The sequence below is a fragment of the Siphateles boraxobius genome, unplaced genomic scaffold (assembly GCF_051911475.1).
Source record: "Siphateles boraxobius isolate OS27281-9 unplaced genomic scaffold, OSU_SipBor_1 8, whole genome shotgun sequence".
NCBI lineage: Eukaryota > Metazoa > Chordata > Actinopteri > Cypriniformes > Leuciscidae > Siphateles > Siphateles boraxobius.
In genome coordinates this window covers 5533647-5556656 of record NW_027509208.1, presented here as the reverse complement: position 1 = coordinate 5556656, position 23010 = coordinate 5533647, and the positions used below count along the sequence as shown (strand labels likewise).

General features: G+C 39.4%; 1 protein-coding gene across 6 annotated transcripts in view; it reads right to left on the bottom strand.

The window, feature by feature from the left end:
* sash1a (SAM and SH3 domain containing 1a) overlaps positions 1–23010 on the bottom strand; it is a 291967-nt gene that overhangs the window by 67212 nt on the left and 201745 nt on the right. Inside the window, exon 1 of one of the 6 annotated variants that reach the window (XM_077220080.1) lies at positions 20067–20171. The exons of 4 other annotated variants lie outside the window; for them this stretch is intronic. The gene's annotated coding sequence lies outside the window, so the exon portion shown is untranslated. Of the gene's footprint in view, positions 1–20066; positions 20172–23010 lie in introns of those variants that run through there. One more of the 6 variants, XM_077220079.1, reaches the window with a different exon arrangement.

Here is a 23010-nt window from a genome sequence, read left to right as displayed (position 1 = left end):
ATTTCTTTCTAATCTTTCTTTCAATCTTTCTTTCTTTTTAGCAACCACCCAAAATACCTTAAAACACCCTAGCAACACCATAGCAACCACCCAAAATGCTCTAGAACACCCTAGAAACCACCCAAAATACCTTAAATCACCCTAGCAACACCATAGCAACCACCCAAAATACCCTAGAACACCCTAGCAACCACCAGAACACTCTAGCAACTGCCTAGCAACCACCCAGAACACCCTAGCAACCACCCAAAATACCTTAAATCACCCTAGCAACACCATAGCAACCACCCAAAATACCCTAGAACACCCTAGCAACACCCTAGCAACCACCAGAACACCCTAGCAACTGCATAGCAACCACCCAGAACACCCTAGCAACCACCCAAAATACCTTAAATCACCCTAGCAACACCATAGCAACCACCCAAAATACCCTAGAACACCCTAGCAACCACCACAACACCCTAGCAACTGCCTAGCAACCACCCAGAACACCCTAGCAACCACCCAAAATACCTTAAATCACCCTAGCAACACCATAGCAACCACCCAAAATACCCTAGAACACCCTAGCAACACCCTAGCAACCACCAGAACACCCTAGCAACTGCCTAGCAACCCCAGAACACCCTAGCAACTGCCTAGCAACCACCCAGAACACCATAGCAACCACCCAAAATACCTTACAACACCTTAGCAACACCATAGAAACCACCCAGAACACCATGGCAACCATCCAAAATACCTTAAAACACCCTAGCAACACCATAGCAACCACCCAAAATACCGTAGAACACCCAAGCAACACCATAGCAACCATCCAAAACACCCTAGCAACCACCTAAAATACCTTAGCAACCGCCAGGCAACCACCCAGAACACCTTAGCAACCCACTAGAAACACCCTAGCAACTTTAAATTACTTCAAACTATACTTCAAACTTTAAACTACTTTAAACTTTAAACCATTAAAACTTTAAACTTTAAACTTTAAACTACTTTAAACTTTAAACTAATTTCAACTTCAAACTACTTTAAAATTTAAACTAATTTAAACTTTAAACTAATTTAAACTTCTTCAAACTTATTGGTCCAAACTTTCACAAGCCAATTTAAAGTTTGTCTCGACGAACTTTTTCTAGTTATTATTGTAATTTTATGTGCTTTGAGTCATGAGGTACTGTCTCACACATTACACACACACGTTCTAAAGTTTGGGATTTGTACCAACGATGCATTTATTTGATTGAAAAAATAGTAAAAACTGTTAAAATTGTGAAATATTACAATTTTAAATAACTGATTCCTATTTTAATATATTTTCAAATTACTCCAATTGCAGTTTTCAGTGTCACATGATCCTTTATAAATCATTCTAATATGCTGATTTGGTGCTTAAAGGTCCCCTGACATGAAATTTTCACTTTCTGAGGTTTTTTAACATTAATATTAGTTCCCCTAGCCTGTATTTGGTCCCCTCGTCTGTAGAAATTTCAGTCGGTGTAAACCGAGTTTTGGCTATCTTTCTCTGCCTGTGAGAAAATTAGATCTCAGACGGGCTGATCTTGAATCTCCCCCGTATGACGTCATATGGGGGAAAGGTTACCTCCTCCTTTTCTGCTTTGCCCGCCCAGAAAATTTGAGCCGCCCATGAGAAAACGAGCTAGGAAGTACGAACGCGTGCGCGCGATTTTAGTTTATCCTCGAGAGATATCATGGCGTGTGACCGATCGAAGCACAAAAGTTGAATAGAGATATATAATGGCTTGCAAACGAGCGAAGCATGGCAGTTGATCAGTGTTCGGATGTACAAATGAACACAAAAGTATTTTTTAGTTCCTTCATCCGAGCCTCTGAAGAAACAATGGGTCAATTTTATTTTCTCTGGAAATGCGCCAACACAACTTCCCAAAGTTTTGGATGGTCCAAACATTTCACCGACGACTGTTTCCTCAACTTGGGCCAATATAGAGCTGGCCTCGATGAACGTCTGAAAATAAATCGATCGAGCTACCAAGCAAGAATTCAAGTTCAAGTTCAGAAAGGTAATCTTTCTCTCAAAATCGTTCGATACTGTTAATGCATCAGTAAGTCAAGCCAGTGAATAAAATATCACCCTCACATCGTTTCTTTTAGTAGGATAAAAATAATCTTATTTATATTGTGAACAAATTATATACCGAAATCGATCAAAGAACAATTTTTCACACAGCGCGAGTTTATCTGGACAACTCGTTATGAAATCAATGACGCACGTGACTGCACAACGAAGCTCTTACTGTATGTACATCATCGTGTTTGCATTGGTGAAAACATTAGAGAGAGTGCAGAAACTGCGTTGCAATGATAAGATCTTCAGTCTTGCGATCTACAGACTGTCATCTGCTTGCTCAATGCTCATCACCAGGGGCGTGGTAGCGGGGGGAAAAAGCGTACCGAGTACCCAGGGCCCGAGGCAGGGGGGGGGGGCCCTTAGAAGACACCGAGCTGAAGTCAAAAGTCCGTCCAACCAAAAAATCAGCCTGGGAAAAACTATTTTTGATCTAAAAAACATACTAACATTATAAGGGCAACCCAGGAAAGATTATAAAATAATAAAATAACCCCATGTCCGGGGACCTTTTCGACACTTTTGTTATTACTATCAATGTTAAAACATGCTGCTTAATAATTTTAAAACATGCTGCTTAATAATTTTTTTAATAATTTAAAACATGCTGCTTAAAAATTCTTAATAATTCAAAACTTGATACAGAATTTTTTGAATTCTTAGATTAATAGAAAGTTCAAAAACAGCTTTTTTTTAACAATGTAAAACAAAAAGTAACTGCTGTTACTTTTGCACCCTGAATAGACACAGAAGAATTATATATATATATATATATATATATATATATATATATATATATATATATATAAAATAATAATTTAAAAAAACTGACCCAAACTTTTGACCAGTAGTGTAGGTGCAAAAAAGTTCATATGAGAAACACACATTGCACTGGAGAGAATACAAAATCATAAAATTATTCTCCTCCACTGCACTTTCCTGCTTTTGTGCTAGTAAGCATCATCAGATAGCTCCTGCTCTATTTACTCAGGCAGACACTCTCTGAGCGTTTGATAATGCCTGGGGGAGAGACAGAGATGGGTTGGGCTTTGATTGCTTCTGGCTACCTTTGAAAGCATGCAGTGCAGGGCAGTTCAAGAGATCACAATCTATTCCACAATAAATCATCTGAACAGTGAGCCAGCCAAGATCAACTCAAGACCTTCCGTATTAACTCAGTGCCAATGCTGATGTCAACTATGGATCAATTATGTTAAAGGTGAAGTGTTTATTTTTTATATATAATAAATGCTTTCTCATATCTCCGTTTAATATGCTGAGACAACCAAGTAAGCAAATTTCCCAGAACAGTCTCAACCATTGGTCAACCTGGTTGTCAAGTGATGGAAATCGGGCTGTGTTTAAGGAAACCTGTCTGGAAACATATTTTTTAATATCTACAATATCATTGTTTCACTAGTATTATTTCAGTCTAACAGACATTTTAAGCTCTTAAAAAAGATACAACGTGAACTGGATTTCATGGTGTGTAAAGTGAACAGTAGCCGGGCGGGGAAAGTGAACTTTGTATGTGTTTGGACTCCTGCTGCTGTGGGCAAGAAAAGAGGAAAACGAAAACAACTCTTTTAATGGGCTGTTTCAATCTCCGCTCCCAAAACACCTATTCCCCCTCAGGTAGACTTCCTCTATTAATATACTACTGCGGCCAGACGCCAACAAACACTCACACACAGCAGCCCACTTAACTCGCCGCTGGGGGTGGAGGATGAAAGGGAAAAGAGTATATAGGTACAACTCCGTTGGCACTGATCAGGATGGGCTTGACTTTATTGGCACCATTATCCAGGTTTTTAATGTGGTACTGATTTTCATAAACACATCAAACTCAGCGGGAGCTTTCAGAGACACAATTAGACTTGGCTGTTACAGCAAGCTTTAAAATAACAATCATTAGTCCACAGGGATGTAGATGCTGTGTCAACATCTTTGCAGTTATATCTGGTCCCACCTTGTGCGTGTGGATAAGCAACAAAGTATCTGTCTTTTTACTGGAAAAATCTACTTATCATCAAAACACTTCTCTGCCACATTACACAAAGTCTAAACTCCTTCAAATAAACGAACACTGTGTGTTATGTCTTCAAGGTCTTAGCAGAAAGAGCACATTTCAACATGCCTTTTATTTTTAGTCTCTCTGGCACTCTGGCAGGACTAAAGAGAACTGCTTGAGCTCACAGTATTGTGGGTGTCCTTATTTTATCTTGTTTCAGTGTTTCCTGTATTTATTTATTTATTTTTTAGCAAAACTGTCCTCAGAAATACAGTGTGTCCAGTGTAATCTGATTCATGAGAAACACACACAAACTATCCACGCACATACTCATATGAGACACGCGCACACACAAACTATCCACGCACATACTCATATGATACGCACGCGCGCGCACACACAAACTCTCCTGGCACATACTCATATGAGACACGAGCACACACACACAAACTCGCGCACAAACTCAATGAGACGCGAGCACACACACACAAACTCTCAGCGCAGATCCTATATGAGACGCATGCTCACAGTAGCCTACATGATGCGTATGATTCTCATTGTGAACGGAAGTCACACATTGGTAAGTGCATTTTTTGTTAACAGACTGAGAGTCCATTGCTTTTATTGTTTTTGGTTGTTTTGTTCATTTATTGCAGATATTTAAAATGTTTTCCGTTTTCAGTGTTAAATAGTCTTTCGAAATAAAAGTTTTTTGATCTTTGAAAAGGTATACCTGCATTATTATGCCATTATCATTATTTTAGATGAAAATGGTTTCAGAACGACAATATTAACGTTTATTATCAATATTATCGTTTATCGCAATAATTTTTGGGACCATTTTATCGTCCAGCAAAATTTGTTATCGTGACAGGCCTACCGAGACCACCTGTTCGAGGTACGCTTTCAAACGAACTCTGAAGCAGTTCGTTTGTGGTGAGAACGTGATCCGACCTCGAACAGACCCAACTGCCAAAGAACTGCGCATTTTTGGACTAAACCAGCTGCCGTAGTCAGCTGTGCTGTGCATTATGAATGATGAGCATGTCACTGTTTAGCAACATTAATGGACGCCTCCTTCTGAAGTGACTTGCAATGCTCCTTCGCCGTGTGCAGTGCATTAAAACATTATTTTCAAGCCGCATCCTCGCTTCATTCTCAAATTTTATTGTTTGCCTGTAAGTGGTGTAGACAAACTATCTAATACACTATGACCGGGGATACAATCAGCCCATGCAGTCATCTCTCTATAGTAAAAAGCTGTTTGCCGGATTTTCCTCCTCTATGTTAACTTCCGGGAGCTCTAGAATTTTCCCGCACATTAATTCTGACCAATCGAAGTGCAGTTACCTCTGGCCAACGAGTGATGTGGATATTGTCACGTGACTGCATTTTGGTTTGTTTCATCAACTCATCATCTGATTCGGACCAGAGCAATCAGTGTGGTGTGAAAAGGAAAGTATACAAAGTATACTTTACAAAGTATATTATACAAAGTATAATTTTTCGCCCTTAGTTCGGACCAAATGAACCAAACTAGATGTGAAAGCACCCTAACTCACTGAATGCATCAGAACGGTTACTAATCAGCATATACATAGTCATCTATCGTCCTATCTTTGAGTCTATGTATCTTTCTGTCTGTCTATGTATCTATTTGTCTGTATACCTGTCTGTCTGTTGATCTAAAGTATTCAAGATTCAAGATGTTTATTTGTCATATGCACAGATTTACACCGTTGCAAAAGTTTCCCACAATATAAAATGTACAAAATATACACACAATATATTTAAAAGATGCAAGTGTAGAATTGCATTCGGCAGAGAGACATTAAAAGCATCATAAAAAGCATATACATTGAACAATGCAAACGTTCACAGTGTAGTGCAAACAGTGATTAAAGTGCGAGTATGAAGTTGTCAAAAGACTGAGTCATTCAACAGCCTGATGGCCTGTGGATAAAAACTGTTTTTAAGTCTGGATGTTCTGGCTTTCATGCTCCTATAGTGTCTGCCAGAAGGTAACAATGTGAACAGTATATGCTGAGGGTGTGTAGTGTCTCTGATAATGTTATGTGCCCTCTTAGTTACCCGGTTTTGTAAATGTCCTGAAGTGATGGAAAAGCTGTTCCACAAATGTATTGTGCAGTTTTAATCACACGCTTGAGAGCTTTCCTATCCTGTACAGTGCAGTTTCCAAACCACACTGTGATGGAATTAGTCAGGATACTCTCCACTGTACATCTATAGAAATTGCTAAGGAGGTGGACAGACCAAATTTCCTCAGCTTCCTTAGAAAGTACAGCCGTTGTTGAGACTTACTGACAATGTGCTGGGTGTTGTGAGACCAGGAGAGGTCCTCACTGATGTGGGTGCCGAGGAATTTAAATGTTTTCACCCTCTCTACCTGTGCTTCACCGATGTAAAGTGGGCCGTGCTGATCATCTCTCCTCCTCCTCGGGTCAATAATCATCTCCTTAGTTTTCTCTGCATTTAAGGAGAGATTATTTGTGTGGCACCAGGACACCAGCTGAACCACCTCCTCCCTATAGTCTGTCTCAGCCCCACCAGTGATCAGGCCGATGACTGTTGTATCATCCGCAAACTTGATGATGGTGGTATTACGCTGAGTGGGGGCACAGTCATAAGTGAAGAGGGTGAACAGCAGAGGGCTCAGCACACAGCCCTGGGGTGTCCCTGTGCTCACCATCCTTGTACCCGATGTCTGGGTACCAACTCTGACTGTCTGGGGTCTGTCTGTGAGAAAGTCCAGGACCCAGCTGCAGAGAGAAGGTGCCAGTCCAAGGATGAGGAGCTTCTCAGCCAGCTTGGTTGGGAGGACCGTGTTGAATGCTGAGCTGTAGGGCTGTGAATCTTTGGGTAGGCAGCGAATCGATTTGATTCAAGATTCATAGGTTTTCAATTCGATTCAAGAACGATTTTTGCAAATTCAGAAAGATTCGATTCGATGCGATTCACATTAAAGTTCGATGCGATTCGATTAATTCGATTCGATTCTTCATTTTTTCTATGCATTCATAGAATTATTTAAATGCTTCCCCCAATGGGTTTAAGTCAGGGTGTGAATTACACAGTGGTCTTCGGGGGTCAGAGAGTGGGGACAAACAAAGACATTTTTGTCTATTGTTAATGTTATTTCATGCTAGTTTTTAATTCATTTATTATTATAAAAAATATTTCCAAAGCCTATAAATTAGAATTTGTAGAAATGTAAGCCAAGATTTAAAAAACATGATGAACTAACAATACTTTTAAAGCCTAACTATTTTGTAGGATATGTTAATAGATACACAACCTTAAAGTGTTCCTGGTACATCCTTCCATTGTGAGACAAAAAATACCATGAACTTTCCCACTAAACCTTAACTAACTTTCCTCATGGAATAGTAAGTATTCCTCATGGAATACTCTTTGTTCTCTTTATAGGCTACTGAACATTTTCCTGATTCTGAGAGAAAACGCGCCGGGTGTCTACTTTTGCTATAGGCTAGTAACGATTACGAATGCAACTTTAATCCGCATCTGATTGATGGATAAACCACGCGCTCTTATTTCAGTGTAATTAATATTGTAGTTATTTCAGCAGTTTCCTTCGTACATTCAGTTTAATGACATAAAGTTAAATTTCATTCATGATTCATAGGAAGCGTGTGTATTTTAGGTCTATTTGCGTCTGCTCTTTCCATGTAATAAATGCGCACCTTGAATAAGTGGGGTTTTACTTCAGCTGCTCAGGACGGGTATGACCCATTTCCGTAAAACTTCAGTATCTTATCTTAAAGAAAATAACGGCGACGTTTCCACGCAACGAACGCGTTGTTTCATAGCAGTGCCCGCGCAATGACATGGCAGCTTTACCAATGGCTTGAGCGGTTTGACTCAAGAAATTGCTTTCTCGATAGAAAGCTGTCACCTGCTCATGTGAACATCAGTGGCTGTCCTGAGGAGAGCTCAAACATGGACTGCTCAAAAATCTGTAGATGAGAGCTATATGGGACCGAGCGCGAGCGAAATCCAGTGAAAGATGGTAAAGAGTGCAGCGAGTATCTGTGAAGGAGAGCTGGGATGACGCCAAATGACGTCGCACAAGTAACGCCTCCATTAATTCACGCATGTAGTCATTTAATGTTTACATATTGTAAAGCACTGAATCGCTATAGAATCGCAAATTATTCGAATCTTAGCATTTTAAATCGATTATTGACCGAAATAAACGATTCACGATTCAAAATACATGTTTCAAGATCGATGCATATGCATCGTCAGGATTTGTAATCGATGCATCGAGAAAACGAGTGAATCGTTACACCCCTACTGAGCTGTAATCGATAAAGAGCATTCTAACATATGTATCCTTGTTCTCCAGATGTGTGAGGGCTGTGTGGATGGCAGTGTTTACTGCATCATCAATGGATCGATTCAGACAATACACAATCTGTAAGGGGTCCAGTGTGTCTGGAATGGTCTTTTTAATGTGGGTCATGACTATCCTCTCAAAACACTTCATCACAATTGAAGTGAGTGCGATGGGACGGTAGTCATTTAAACATGTTACGGTGTTTTTCTTGGGGAGGGGGACAATGATAGTGGTCTTGAAACAGGTGGGTACAAAAGATAGTGAGAGGGATAGATTGTAAATGTCCGTTAGTACCTCAGCCAGCTCCGCTGAGCAGACCTTCAGTGCACGGCCTGAGATGTTATTAGGGCCTGCTGCCTTCCGGGGATTCGTTCTCTTCAGTGTCCTGCGCACCTGAGCTGATGTCACCGTGAATGGAGAGCTCTATGCTGCCTCTGTTGGGATAGTCCCTCTGCTGGTGTTGAGGGTGTCGAAGCGAGCGTAGAACTTATTCAGCTCATCTGGTAGTGTGCTTTGGTTAGTTCTGACCTCCCTGCTCCTCTGCCGATAATCTGTGATGTGTTGCATGCCCTGCCACATGCGCCGGGGATCCGAGGTGGTATAGTATACCTCCAGATTCACTCTGTACTGTCTCTTGGCTTCTCTGATGGATCTGCGTAGATCATATTTGGCCTTTTTGTAGCCCTCAGTGTCACCAGAGGCAAATGCAATGGAACGGGCACGCAGCATAGACCTTACAACACAGTTTATCCAGGGTTTTTGGTTTGGGAATGTTTTATAACGTTTGATGGGGACAATGTTGTCTATACATGTGCTAATGTAGTTAATAACCACTGAGGCATATTCTTCTAAATCCATAGTGCAGTCCTCTCTCACAGCAGCAGTCTTAAACACATCCCAATCAGTACTGTTAAAGCAGTCCTGTAGCACAAAATCAGTTCCTTCATTCCATACTTTAACAGTTTTACTTACTGCAGGAGCCCGTTTGAGGAGCTGCCTGTAAGATGGATATAGAAAACACGGAGATGTGGTCAGATTGTCCCAATTGGGGCAGGGTGCTACCTTGTATACACCCTTAACGTTGCTGTAGACGTGGTCCAGAATGTTGTTGTCCCTCGTGGGGAAGCTCACGTACTGATGGTACTTGGGGAGAACAGTCCGAAGGTTGCAGTGATTAAAATCCCCTGCCACAACAAACACAGCATCGGGGTGCGCAGTCTTGTGCTTGCTAAAAGTGTCGTGCAGTAGTCCTATTGCTGCGGTCCGGTTCGCCCGCGGCGGGATGTAAACAGCCAAAAGAAACACAGCACTGAACTCCCTCGGTAAATAAAAGGGTCTACACTTAACCATCAGCACCTCTATGTCCACTGAACAATGTTTCTCCATCACCTGAGTGTCTAAACACCATCTGTCGTTGGTGTAGACACAGACGCCGCCACCTTTGTTCTTCCCCGAGGCCGATGTGCGGTCTCCGCGGTGTACAGAGTGGGTCTGAAGTTGGATGGCTGAATCTAGCATGTTGTCTGTAGTCCAGGTTTCCGTGAAAATCAGAGTACAGCACTCTCTGATTTAACGTTGTGTTGTTGTCCTGGTTCTCAGCTCATCCATTTTATTTTCAAGGGAGCGGACATTAGCTAGCAGCAGACTCGGTAGCGGTGGTCGTGTAACTCTGGCCTTTAGCATAGCATGTAGCCCGCCTCTCTTGCCTCGTCTCCGCCATGTTCGTGCTGGCCGGATGTAACAGGTGTCCAGGTATGGTTGGATAAAAGGTTCCAAATTATGCTCATAATGAGCTAATTTGATGCTCAAAAGTGCTTCTCTGCTGTACACGATCCTTCCGTACTTGCACCTTACATTAACTGTACACAGTAACACTAAAATAAATACAAAAAAAAACCTATAGCGGGAGCGCTTCGCAAACACGTCTGCCACGCTGGGCGCCATATTGCCTATTGCATTTCTTGTAATAAGTATATTTTATTACACATTAGGCCCATAGAGAGATAGATGTGTGAGGTCCACACTAACACTAACGTTTTTGTTGAAAACGCATCTTTATCGCTCCGTTTTGGCCTTGTGTCCACACTGAGACACAGTTTTTTATTAACGAAAACTACGCTTTTTGAAAACGCTCTCCAAAATGGACAAATTTGAAACTGCCGTTTTCACGTTGTAGAGTGTGGACTGTGAAAATTGAGGTACTTGAAAATGATAAAGCATGTTTAGTCATGTGACGCATATTGTACCGATAGATATTCATGTTTATACTGGTATTGTGCCAGTTATGTGCTATTCACTTTCACACAGTTGCTAAAATATGTTACTTTGCACACTCTTCATATCACAATACTGCAAAGATGACAGAATTTACTAGTATTTCTTGTCCTGCGGAAAAAACACGAGAGCAGTTGCGTTTAGACCAAACATATAATGGTGAATGAGTGCGACCAGGACGCATCAGACAATGGCAGAAGAATTGCATGAATACATAACTTTATTATATCTTGTTCCGTCTCTATCATCTCAGTGAGCTTTTATGAGGGTTTAAGCATGCAGTAAGGTGAATTGTGCATTTTCCGACGTTTCAGTGTAGACGAGAAACTTTTGGAAAACGCTTGAAAATGCTGGTGTGGACAGAACTTTTTGAAATGAAAATGCTGTTTTTCAAATGTATCCGGATTAATGTAGTAGACGTAGTCTCAATGTGTCTGTCAATCTATCTGTATACACAGTTTTTGACCATACAGTTTTTCTTGTAATAAATATAGTGTATTGAACATTATAGACAGACAGAGCTAATGAGACCTGAAAACTGGCCCTATAACTAAATTGTACAGTTCAGGAAGGCAGGGCAGTCAAAAACGTGGCAGGCAGGCAGGGCGATCTCTGCTGGCATCACTGAGGCAGACAGATTCAGCATGGACCATTTAGAAAGTAAATTTTTCAGGTTTAACACACACACACACACACACACACACACACACACACACACACACACACACACACACACACGTGATGCATACTATAAACACATATGCAAACACAGTGTGAAAAAAAAAATTTGGGAGTCCAGAATCAGAACTAAAGAATAAAATAAATCTGCTAACAATACGATCCTGACATCACTAATGCTTTCCCGATCTCATTATCCTTTTGTTTTAAAAAATTGCACATATATTTGGCTTATTCTGAAATTATTTTGTTTCGATATCTTTCCAATATCCAATACATTTACATTTATTCATTTAGCAGATGCTTTTATCCAAAGCGACTTACAAATGAGAACAATAGAAGCAGTTAAACTAACAGTAGGACAACACTACGTAAGTGCTATAACCCCTCTCAGTTTAATTTTAGTGCAGTTTTTTAAATACAATAGAATAGAAGAGAAAGTGTTAGTATTACTGAAACAAGTGCTGCCGAAAAAGATACGTCTTCAGCAGTTTCTTGAAAGTGGCTACTGACTCAGAAGCTCTGGTTGAGTTAGGCATATCATTCCACCAACAGGGAACAGTCCTGGTAAAGGTCAGAGACATTCGCTAGCAGAGCACAAGTTTCTGGATGGCATATAAGTCTGAAGTAATGAGTTTAGGTAAAAGGGAGCAGTGCCCGTGGTTGTTCTACATTTACATTTACATTTAGTCATATAGCAGACGCTTTTATCCACAGGCAAAGGTTCTGTAGGCAAACGTCAGTGACTTGAATTTAATGCGAGCGGCAACTGGCAACCAGTGCAATTTTGTGAGGAGAGGAGTAACGTGTGCTCTCTTCGGCTCACTAAAGACTACTCTGGCTGCAGCATTCTGGATCAATTGTAGAGGTTTGACAGAGCAAGCTGGAAGACCAGCCAGGAGAGCATTACAATAGTCCTGTCTGGATAAGACAAGTGCTTGGACAAGGAGTTGTGCAGCATGCTCTGTAAGGAAGGGCCTGATCCTCCTAATGTTGTGCAAGGCAAATCTACAGGACCGGGCAGTTCTAGCAATGTGGTCTGTGAATTTCAACTGATCATCAATTACAACCCTAAGGTTCCTGGCTGACCTTGATGGAGTTATGGATGACGAGCCTAAGTGAATGGAGAAGTTGTGATGAAGTGTTGGGTTGTCCGGGACCACAAGTAGCTCTGTCTTCGCAAGGTTTAGTTGAAGGTGGTGGTCCTTCATCCAGCCAGAAATGTCTGTCAGGCAGGCTGAGATATGAGCAATAGTTATGCTATAAAAAACACTGCAATTGTTGAACTGACACAGCATGGTGTCCTCCATTGTATTTTATATCATAAAATCTGATGAAATAATTTGTGATAACCTGACACAACATGTTACATTCTGTCCACCCCCATGGTTTGCCTGTCTAAGATGAAGGGATGTGTCTGTGTGTGTGTGTGTGTGTGTGTGTGTGCGCGTGCGTGTGTGCGCGTGCGTGCGTGGTGCTGGTACAGGCCTGTGTGCTTGACTGCCACTACATGACACTGTTGTTGTGGCATGAGCTCATTATTGAACAGCAATTTTGTCAGTGAACAAAACAAAAGACAGTCCTGTCTCTCTCATTCTACACACACATGCTCACTCATATGGGCAGCATCAGAGCATTAGTGTGTGTGTGTGTGTGTGTGTGTGTGTGTGTGTGTGTGTGTGTGTGTGTGTGTGTGTGTGTGTGTGTGTGTGTGTTTGGTGAATGCTGTCAGTGTGTAAAAGGGTGGACAGCATGATAATTTGTAGTGTCACACTTCATTGTCTTCACACACATGTACAAGAGACGTGACTATACAGTACACATGCAACCAGTTTGTGATGTGATTGTATGAGTTCATGAATATTGAAGCACCACTTTCACACCATTTGGTAAAAACAATGTATAGATGCTATGTTGTGGTTCAAAATAAAAATATAAGTAAAAAAAAAAAATCTTACAGGCCCTAAACTTTTAAAGGTAGTATAATTAAACATATATGCTTCATTATACTCCCCCTTTATGTTTATACATATATTTTATGTATAAACATAAAAAGATTATAGCATGTCCCCATTTAAGTTTCTTAGTAAATGTATGTGTATGTGAAGAGAGAAAGAAATTGAGTATTTCTTGTTCAGTGGGAGAGAGAAGATTTAGTTCACTGAATAGAGTTTAAAAACGGTGTCATTCTCCAGATGTGTGGTGACCTCATTCAAACTTAACATCATGCTTTACAGAGACTCAGCAGTGAACCACACTGGCTTATAAACACACATACTGTATCCTAGTGTGTGCTGTGTTGCTGGGATTCTTTGCTGACATATTAGTGACTTTGTTATCTGCATTATTTTACAGTAAGAGTATCAGTAAGAGTTTGTCATTGGACTGTAAGCCAATCATATTGCTTCATTTCACATCAGTGATGTACATGGGTGTTTCTGTTCTGCAGTGGTGGCACACCATAAAGCCATGAAATTGTGCATTTGAGGGTGTGTATGTGTGACTTCATTCAGATGTGCATAAGTAAAAACAATAAAGTACAACTGACGTTAGGTTTTAACATGTTAGCCCATCATTTTCCAACAAAATTGACAATTTTTCAATCTTGATTATATCAAACACATACAGAAAGTGAAAACAGATACCCCTTGTAGTGTACACTGTAAAAAATTATATGATCAATAAGTTAAGACAATATATGTTTTTACAATGCTTTAACTCACCAAAAATAAGTTAAGCGATTTTCAACTTTTTATAATTAAGTTTTATAGATTCAACTAATTTTTAAAAAGTCAGTTTAATGTAATATAAAATGAAATTACGGTTACACTTTATTTCGATAGTCACTTTAGACATTCTACTAACTATAAGTAACTATTCAACTACATGTCAACTAACTGTCATTAGAGTATTAGTAGGTTGTAGTAGACTGTAGTAGACTGTTAGGTTAGGGTTAGGTGTTAGGGTTCGGGTAAATAGAATAGGTTGACTTGTAGTTGCTAAGTTACTTATAGTCAGTAGAATGTCTGTTGGGGGACCAACAGAATATAGTGTTAGCAGATATTAAGCAGACAATCTACTAATACTCTAATGACTGTTAGTTGACATGTAGCTGCAAAGTTACTTATAGTTAGTTGAATGTCTAAAGTGGACTATCGAAATAAAGTGTTACCGAAATTACTTAAACATCCAAATTGATTGTACTTTTTTTTAACAGTGTATGGGGGAAAGAAAAGTAGAAAATAAATAAATAAATAAAATGAATAGAGAAAGGCGGAGATGAACACAGGATGGGTATGATAGTATAGCTCAAGATCATTGGATTGGTTGGCAAGACATTGAAAAATGTTTTTGAAAGAAGTTTGTTCACCAAGGCTGCATTTCTTTGATCAAAAATACAATGCAAATAAAATGTTTTCTGTTTTAATATTAGTTCAAATGTAATTTATCATGTTATGGCAAAGCTGAATTTTCGAGATGGGTCTGTCTGCGGACTGCAAGAGAGGGGCGTAACAGGAAGTGGGCGTAACTTGAAGTTGTTACAAATCACACAAAACCACGCGATATATCAAACTCAAAATGAGATGTTGTCGGCAAGATGCCAGCTCAGAGACAACGCTAAGAATATTTTCTGAAGATAACCGTGTAAATCGAAATGTACAAGTCATATTGCCGCTTTTTGCATTGTAGCAAGGGCAGAGCAAAGCGTTTGGAACTTTGAGCCTGTCAATCGGTCTCGCGAGTGTCCCACAGATGCCAGCAGCACAACACAGAAGTAGATCGCCCTGGAGTGGTCACTTTCCATTATTAAAATGTTAATGCATGGGTAAGATGTCACCTCATAGACATAAATGTATAGATGTCGCCTAATTTATTGTTTTCTATATCACTGTTTCCTCTTTATTTTTTGTGAGGCTGTGGTTTTGTCCTTTAACCCTCATTGTGTTGCCTTTCTATTAAAAGATTTTGTTATGGGTAGAGATGCACCGATTGATCGGCTGGTGACCGGAATTGGCCGATTTTCACGTGAACGGTTTTATGCTGGTCAAATGCACTCTGTCACCACATGATTAACATCAGCATCACACGTGCACACGGAACGCAAATGTAGGAAACCTTGGGAATTACGGCCGTTTCACACCGCAAGTGTGAGCAGCGCGTTTTTTTTTTTGCCGTGCATGTTAATCAATGAGTGCATTCATACCGGGAGCAGGAGCAGCGCGTGAGTGTCGAGCAGGAGCGTCACGTGATCACCGGTGAAGCGGGGTTTCGGCGCAGAGTCTATTTTTGCTGCACTGCTCGCGCTCGCTTAAAGTGAAAGATACTTTGGATGGACAAAATAAATATGATTTCACACAAAAAGAGCCCAAAATGCACAGAATTTGCATGTCTGGTGTGTTTTAACAAGAACTGGAGTAGACTATGTCAGAAAAGAAAATGAATTTTCTTGTTGAAATGAATTTTTTTAGTTGGATATTGGATGTGAAAAGAAGGAAATGGTTCTTCCATAACACTGCACTTTAGATGTGTGTGAATTTCCCACACTAGGAGTAATTTATATAGTTCTATTTTATAGCGATAGACAAAAAATGTTCTATGCAAAATGTAAAATGTTCTACTAAAGAAAAGAGAGAAAATAAATATTGTGTGCTGTAAAGTGGTTAGAAAAAAATGAAAAAAGGCTATAATCGGTAGCGGCAGGTCAAACTCAATGAAAAATCGGAATTGGCCTAGAAAATTGTAATCGGTGCATCTCTAGTTATGGGTGTGCTTGTTGTTCATTTGTCTAAAAAGTATCATACGATTTGTTTGTCAGCGGTGCATTTAGCTGTTCATTAGTGCTGTTGATTAGTTGATATCAGTCAAAAAAATGTAATCATCAGCAAATCAGGCATACAATAAGACATCAAAAGATGTTTAAAATTATTTATTAAAAAAAAGAAATAAAATGAAATAAAGCCCGATTCCAAAAGGATATATTAGTTCTTGCTCCAAACTTTAGTTGAGGTGGGACGAATAATTGATAAAATAATACATTGCAATATGGTTTCTTGCAATACATTATCAGTACCCCGGCTCTAATGCAGATTGCAGCTTGCTTTACTGTATACCAAAACAAATAGGCCTATTTCGGTTCTTGAACAACTAAGAGTCAGTTTAATCAACTCTAGTATGTTCAGTTTATATTAAACTCGTGCGAGAGCGATTCAAAAGAATACAGAACTGTCTGTTCGCTCTAATCGCTCTCACAGTATTTTGATATCATACACCGACTGGTCTGTGCAACGCTGCTTTAAGGAAAAAAAACTGAGCAACTTGAAGTGGGCGTAACTTGAAGAAGTGGGCGTAACTTGAAGTGGGCGTAACTTGAAGTGGGCGTGACTTGAAGTGGGTGTAACTTGAAGTGGGCGTAACTTGAAGTGGGCGTAACTTGAAGAAGTGGTCGTAACTTGAAGTGGGCGTAACTTGAGGTGGGTGTAACTTGAAGTGGGTGTAACTTGAAGTGGGCGTAACTTGAAGAAGTGGGCGTAACTTGAAGTGGGCGTAACTTGAAGTGGGCGTGACTTGAAGTGGGTGTAACTTGAAGTGGGCGTAACTTGAAGTGGGCGTAACTTGAAGAAGTGGGCGTAACTTGAAGTGGGTGTAACTTGAAGTGGGCGTAACTTGAAGTGGGTGTAACTTGAAGTGGGCGTAACTTCAAGGGGCGTAACTTCAAGGGGCGTAACTTGAAGTCTTGCAGGATGCAGACAGATTCTATTGGAATTTTCAGCATCATTACTCCAGTCTTCAGTGTCACATGATCCTTCAGAAATCATTCTAATGCTGATTTGCTGCTCAAGAAACATTTCTTCTTATTATCAATGTTGAAAACAGTTGTGCTGCTTATTATTTTGTAGAAACCATGATATATTTTTTCAAATATTATTTGGTGAATAAAGAGTTCAGATTAACAGTTTTTTTAAATAGAATTGTAACACTGTAAATGTCTTTAATGTCAATTTTGATAAATTTAATGCATCCTCCTTGTTGAGTAAAAAGTATTAATTTCTCAAAAAAAACTAATTTGGAACAACAGACAGACAGGCAGGCAGACAGATAGATATGACATTCTGTCCCCACAATGCAGGGAATGCCTGGACCACACAAACTTTTCCCAAAAACAACATCCCTAAAATAATCCATAAATATGGTCCGCTCTGTTTGTGTGTGTGTGTCATGTCTACTGCAGAGGAGGATCGGAGGCTTGATTATACGTTGTCTGCCACTCCTGTATTATTGGAAATGACATCATCAGGCTGATGTTTGGGTTAAAACACAATATCTACAATGTATAATTACAAAAAAAAGTAAAGCTAAGAATATAACTACAGCAATGTAGGAAAATCACACAGGCACCCAAGAGTTGCCAAGAGTGGCTGTCAGCAGGTTGCTATGTGGTTGCTAGGGTGTTCTGGGTAGTTGCTATATCGCTTCTTGCCCAAGAAGAGTAAGCCCAAAGATATTCTAGATTCGACTCATGTCCTTTTATAGTTTGTGTGTATGTGTAGCTGTTGTAGAGAAAATTGTAAGTCAATGATTTAGAAAAGTAATAGCACCCCTCTTCTCAAAAAGCCACACAATTTGAGGTATCTTTTATGTCACAAACATTGTGGGATGTACTGAATTGCAATACTTAGGATTAGAGGTTTGTCCAAATCCTTAACCATAAGTATGGACTATAATAACAGTGATGCATGCTTTAGCAAACCCCACTAATAAACATTCATGCACATGACTCTGACAGAGGACAAGCTGTCATCAAGCTGTGTACATTACTACAGCTTTGAAGACACAGACACAGGTAATCAGTAATGCAAACACAGATACGCTGCTCCCTCAGGCCACGTGCACATGTCTCTGCATGCAGAACAATAAATCCCAACACATTCAAAAGAGGAGACTGCACAATGGATCATAGCAGGGAACAGCCGGTGAGCAGGTACTGGCTCGTATCGTCATGGCAACACACAGCTCTGATCAGGATGTGATACCAGTTATGATGATTTTTACTGATGAAACTACCAGCAGTTAAAGCAAATCACTGTCACTCTCTCTCTCTCACTTCATGTAGTTTGCGGAGTGTTTCTGACTTCTGCAAGCTATTTGATTCGTCTCTCCGTCCCAAAGTCTCTCCTTTCTATTTTAATCCTGAATTGATCCAGATGCTGTTGGACGTCTTCCAGACAGGAAGTCAAACACAAGGGGCTTTGTATATGTGTATGTGTGTGTGTCTGAATGCTTGTTAGTGAAATTTCATTGTCGATGCAAGAGCTGTCGTCACAACACAAACATAACTCATTGTCTAACTTCCTTTCCAGTTTGAATCCTTACTGCTGGGTTATCACGAATGGCTTTACATGGACGTGTGTCCCACAATTTCATTATGTCCATTCCTATGCTCTGCATTTGCTTATGCTAGATGTTACTGTGTGTCAACAGTGAAAATCAAATTCATATTGGTATTTTGGTCTGTGTATCTTGATCTGTTTGTGTTGTACTTTATAAACATTTTTTGTTGCTTGTAATGAAATGAGATCACAATATGAATTAAGTTTCTTTGTCAAAAATCCATTCCTCATAATTCTTTTACTTTCATACAAACACACTACTGGGGTTCGGTAATATTATTTATTATTATAAGTCTTTAATCCTAACAAATTTTATTTATTTTGAAATGTAATTTATTCAGGTGATGACAAAGCTAAATCGTATTATTATTATCAATGTTGAAAACAGTTGTGCTACTTAATATATAGTGAAAACTGTTTATGATGAAAGAAATGTGGAGTAGAACAGCATTTATTACAAGATTTAGATTTTTGTTGTGAAAATGTAAAAGCCTTTCCTTTCAATGCAATGCATCTTTGCTGAATAAATGTATTTCTTTCTTTCTTTCAAAAATCTTATTGACTCCAAACTTCTCAAATAGATGTCTGTGTTTGCAATTTATTAAATATCCTACCAGCCAAAAAAATAAAATAAAAACAAATTCCAGAATTATTAAAAGAATGTTCCTAGTTAAATACAAATAGACCTAACACATAATATTATTTTGTCCCGTAGTTTCTAAAAACAATGGAAATCTATGAGACAGTTATAGTACATTTGCCCAATAGACTTTCATTGTAAGCATGTAACTGTCAAAATTACTTTTTTATTAATATTATTATTTTACAAACTGAAGGATGAGAATAGAATTTGACATTTTCTGTGGTAATTGACAACATGCAACAGGTATTGTTCATAGAACTTGTCTTTGTATCTTCAATAAGAGACACAGCTAATGACAGAGTGAGAGATGGAACACACCACTACATCACTGAACTTCATTTTGCTGCACTGAATATAACACCCACTTAGACAAAATGCAAACAAACTGAAATACCTTGTATGGCATACGAGAGTAAAACTCTCAAACTTTCTACGACTCTCTGTTGTTCTCCAAACTATGAATAATGGCAGCCTACTATTATATTTGCTGCAACTCTACTTAAAGTTAATCTCTTGAGAATATTCAAATATTAATATTAAACACAAACTGCAAACGTGTCCACTGGAGTTTAAGAAGGACTCACCGGTATAATTGAGATCCTTGCTGTAATGTCACTCAGAATAGACAGGTCTCCCTCCTTCTTTCTTTGTCTTTCTTTATTTCTTTTTCTGTTCTATCGCTCTCTAAACCTCCCTCCTCTTTTCCAAGTTCCCTCCTCCCTCAGTACAGCTTCCTCCACGCCTGCTCTCTCTCTCTCAGTACAGTGGGGAATATACAACAATGCATGGCAGCAGAGGAGAGCTGGAATCAAGATGACTATACATAAGCCACCACAAAACCATCCTCTCAGGTTATCAACATACCATGAGAGCACAGTTCTCAGCTGCAATGGGTCTTAAAGTTGTAACAATAAGTATGCACACACACATCCATACAGGCCACAGCTGTGTTCCCAATGGAAAGAGCGCTGCAGCGAAACATCTCTGGCTGGAGTGGAGTGTAACTGGGTTCAGTTGGGCTAGTGCTGATTGGCTCCAGTGGGATGACTGGCGTTTCCTGTTACTGTTAACCACTGCCAGCATCCTCCCTCAAACTTTAGAACACAGCCCAAAGGCAAACACACACATCTCTCTTTCTCTTTCTCACTGAAGAACTCTCATGTATACATGACCCACATACAGAGAAGGGTAAGAGTAAGGGAAAGTATGATATTTCAAGCAGGAAAAACAGCAGTTGCTGAAGTGAGTCAAAGAACAGTTTATTCAATGTACATTAATGAGTGAATGTGTTGTTAAAAAACTTTTAAACCCAAAAAAAATTGGTTTACTTTTCTAAACAATGTCACTTGGTGGATGCTCTAATGAGTAGAAAAATACCATAGACTTACATTGAAATAGGGACCCAAGCCATTCATAGCGACCAGAATATCATAGATTCTTGGGGTCGTGCTCTTTTTAACACTCTAGCAACTAAACTGTGTGTGTGTTTATCACACATACACTGAGGTCATTGCTTGGTGGTTACTACTACAGTATATAATTTAGATTTTTTTTTCTCCTTGCTCGGCCACACACTGAGACACTGATTGATGGTTATTTTGAACATTTCAGGTAATATGAGAGAATGACTACATGTCTATCATACAATCTTGGCCCCATGCCATGAGTAAACCTATTTAGGAAATAACGTAAAATGTATAAAATGAGCTGAAATTATCCAATAATGGATAATATCCATTATCCATATATCCATATTATATGGATATATTATCCATATCTCAGTACCTGTCAACACAAATTGACAGAATGAAATAACTTCTATCTCATCTTATTTGCTTTTCTGAAGAACATTTGCTTCTCCTGGATGATTTGAAGAAGCCTCAGTAAGCCAGACAGAAAGAAAAGTGAGCATTTTGTGTAATTGCAATGAAAGAGAACAGTGGTTTTGAGTAATCCGGCCAAGAGAAAAGCTTCCTCTTTCAAAGAATGCTAAGAGTCATCCCATGAATTATGGGTAATAATAGCATTTCTATGCTCTAGTTTAGATTTAAACCTCTGTTCCAGTCTGGTATCAAGATGCTCTACATTCAGTCCTGGCTCCTCTATGTCTACAGATCCAAACAGAAACAGCACGGAACAATACTAACATTAGCATCTAATCTGACTTTACTGAGCACTGCTGTTGAACTATCAGTTGGACAATATACAGCTTGAGTCGTCACAGTAAGCTATAGTCCAATCAAATCAATAAAAACTAAATGTCTTCCATGGGAATGGTGATAAATAACATTAATTAGATATGCAAGCATGTGAATACAGATTATACAGTGACATACAATACCATACGGCCAGTGAAAGAGGATATTCAGGCACAAAATTTACTTCGCTTTCTTAGTAGGGACATAAAATAGATTTCTATTGTTTAATAGTTCTATATTGATTCTATGGTTTTACATGTGGTATTATTTAATGGAGTTTTTTTCCCCCGAACTAGGCTGTCCTTAAATGTCCCAAAACTATTGCCAAGAACACACACATATACACACTGAATCTAAGAGTGTATTCATTCGATACCCCTGTGTTTTCAGTCCTCATTTGAACAAAAGCTCTCATCAAATTTAAACAAGCTCTGTCCTACTTACTGCAATTTATATGTAAATGAGTGTGTGCGTGTGTGTGTGTACGCTTGATCGGAAGAATGTGGCTAGGTTAGGTTTGACAAACTGAATGTGTGGTAATTGTGTTCATTCTGCAGTGTGTATCTAAGTGTCTATGTCAGGGATATGTAAACACTGATGTTAATGTATGCATGTGGGAGATCCCTGACTGCACCAACACAGTCCTCTCCACTCGTACTGTCTCTCTATAACGACAATCACTGATTGGCTTTTGTGTCTAACACCAGGAGTGGTGCAGATGACTGAAAGATGGAGAGAGAGAGCTAGAGAGAGAGAGAGAGAAACGGGGCACTAGGTGGCAGCAGAGTATTATGAAAATGAGGACACAAAGTTAAAAGACTAACACACATATCCTGACATACCTATGATCATGAATTCAAACCAGTACTCAAACATTTCCTAAAGCTGTTTACCATACTGACATATATATATTATAAAGCGCATACAATAATACATAAACATTATGCCTGATGAAGATAAAGAGGACAGAATTTATGGATCATTGGTTTAACAAATATATATTAAAAAGTGACAAATGACTACAATCAATATTTCTGACTGCTGACATTTCACACAAACTTTGACCTCAGACAAAGTGTGACCTATCTAGGCATGACGTGACAAGTTTCCCAGAACAATTGGTTTGTTCACACTGAACACAAAACTGCGGTGTGAAAGTGACGATCACAGACAATAAGAAGATCGGATCGATGTTTACTGTAAGGTTATGAGGAACAGGGTTTTGGAATACACACTGGATTGAGATTTTCGGTTACAATGTCGCACAAACAGAAACCCAGTAAACGGTTGTTTTTGGTTAAGTAGGACAGGTGAGAGATTGTCTAACCTA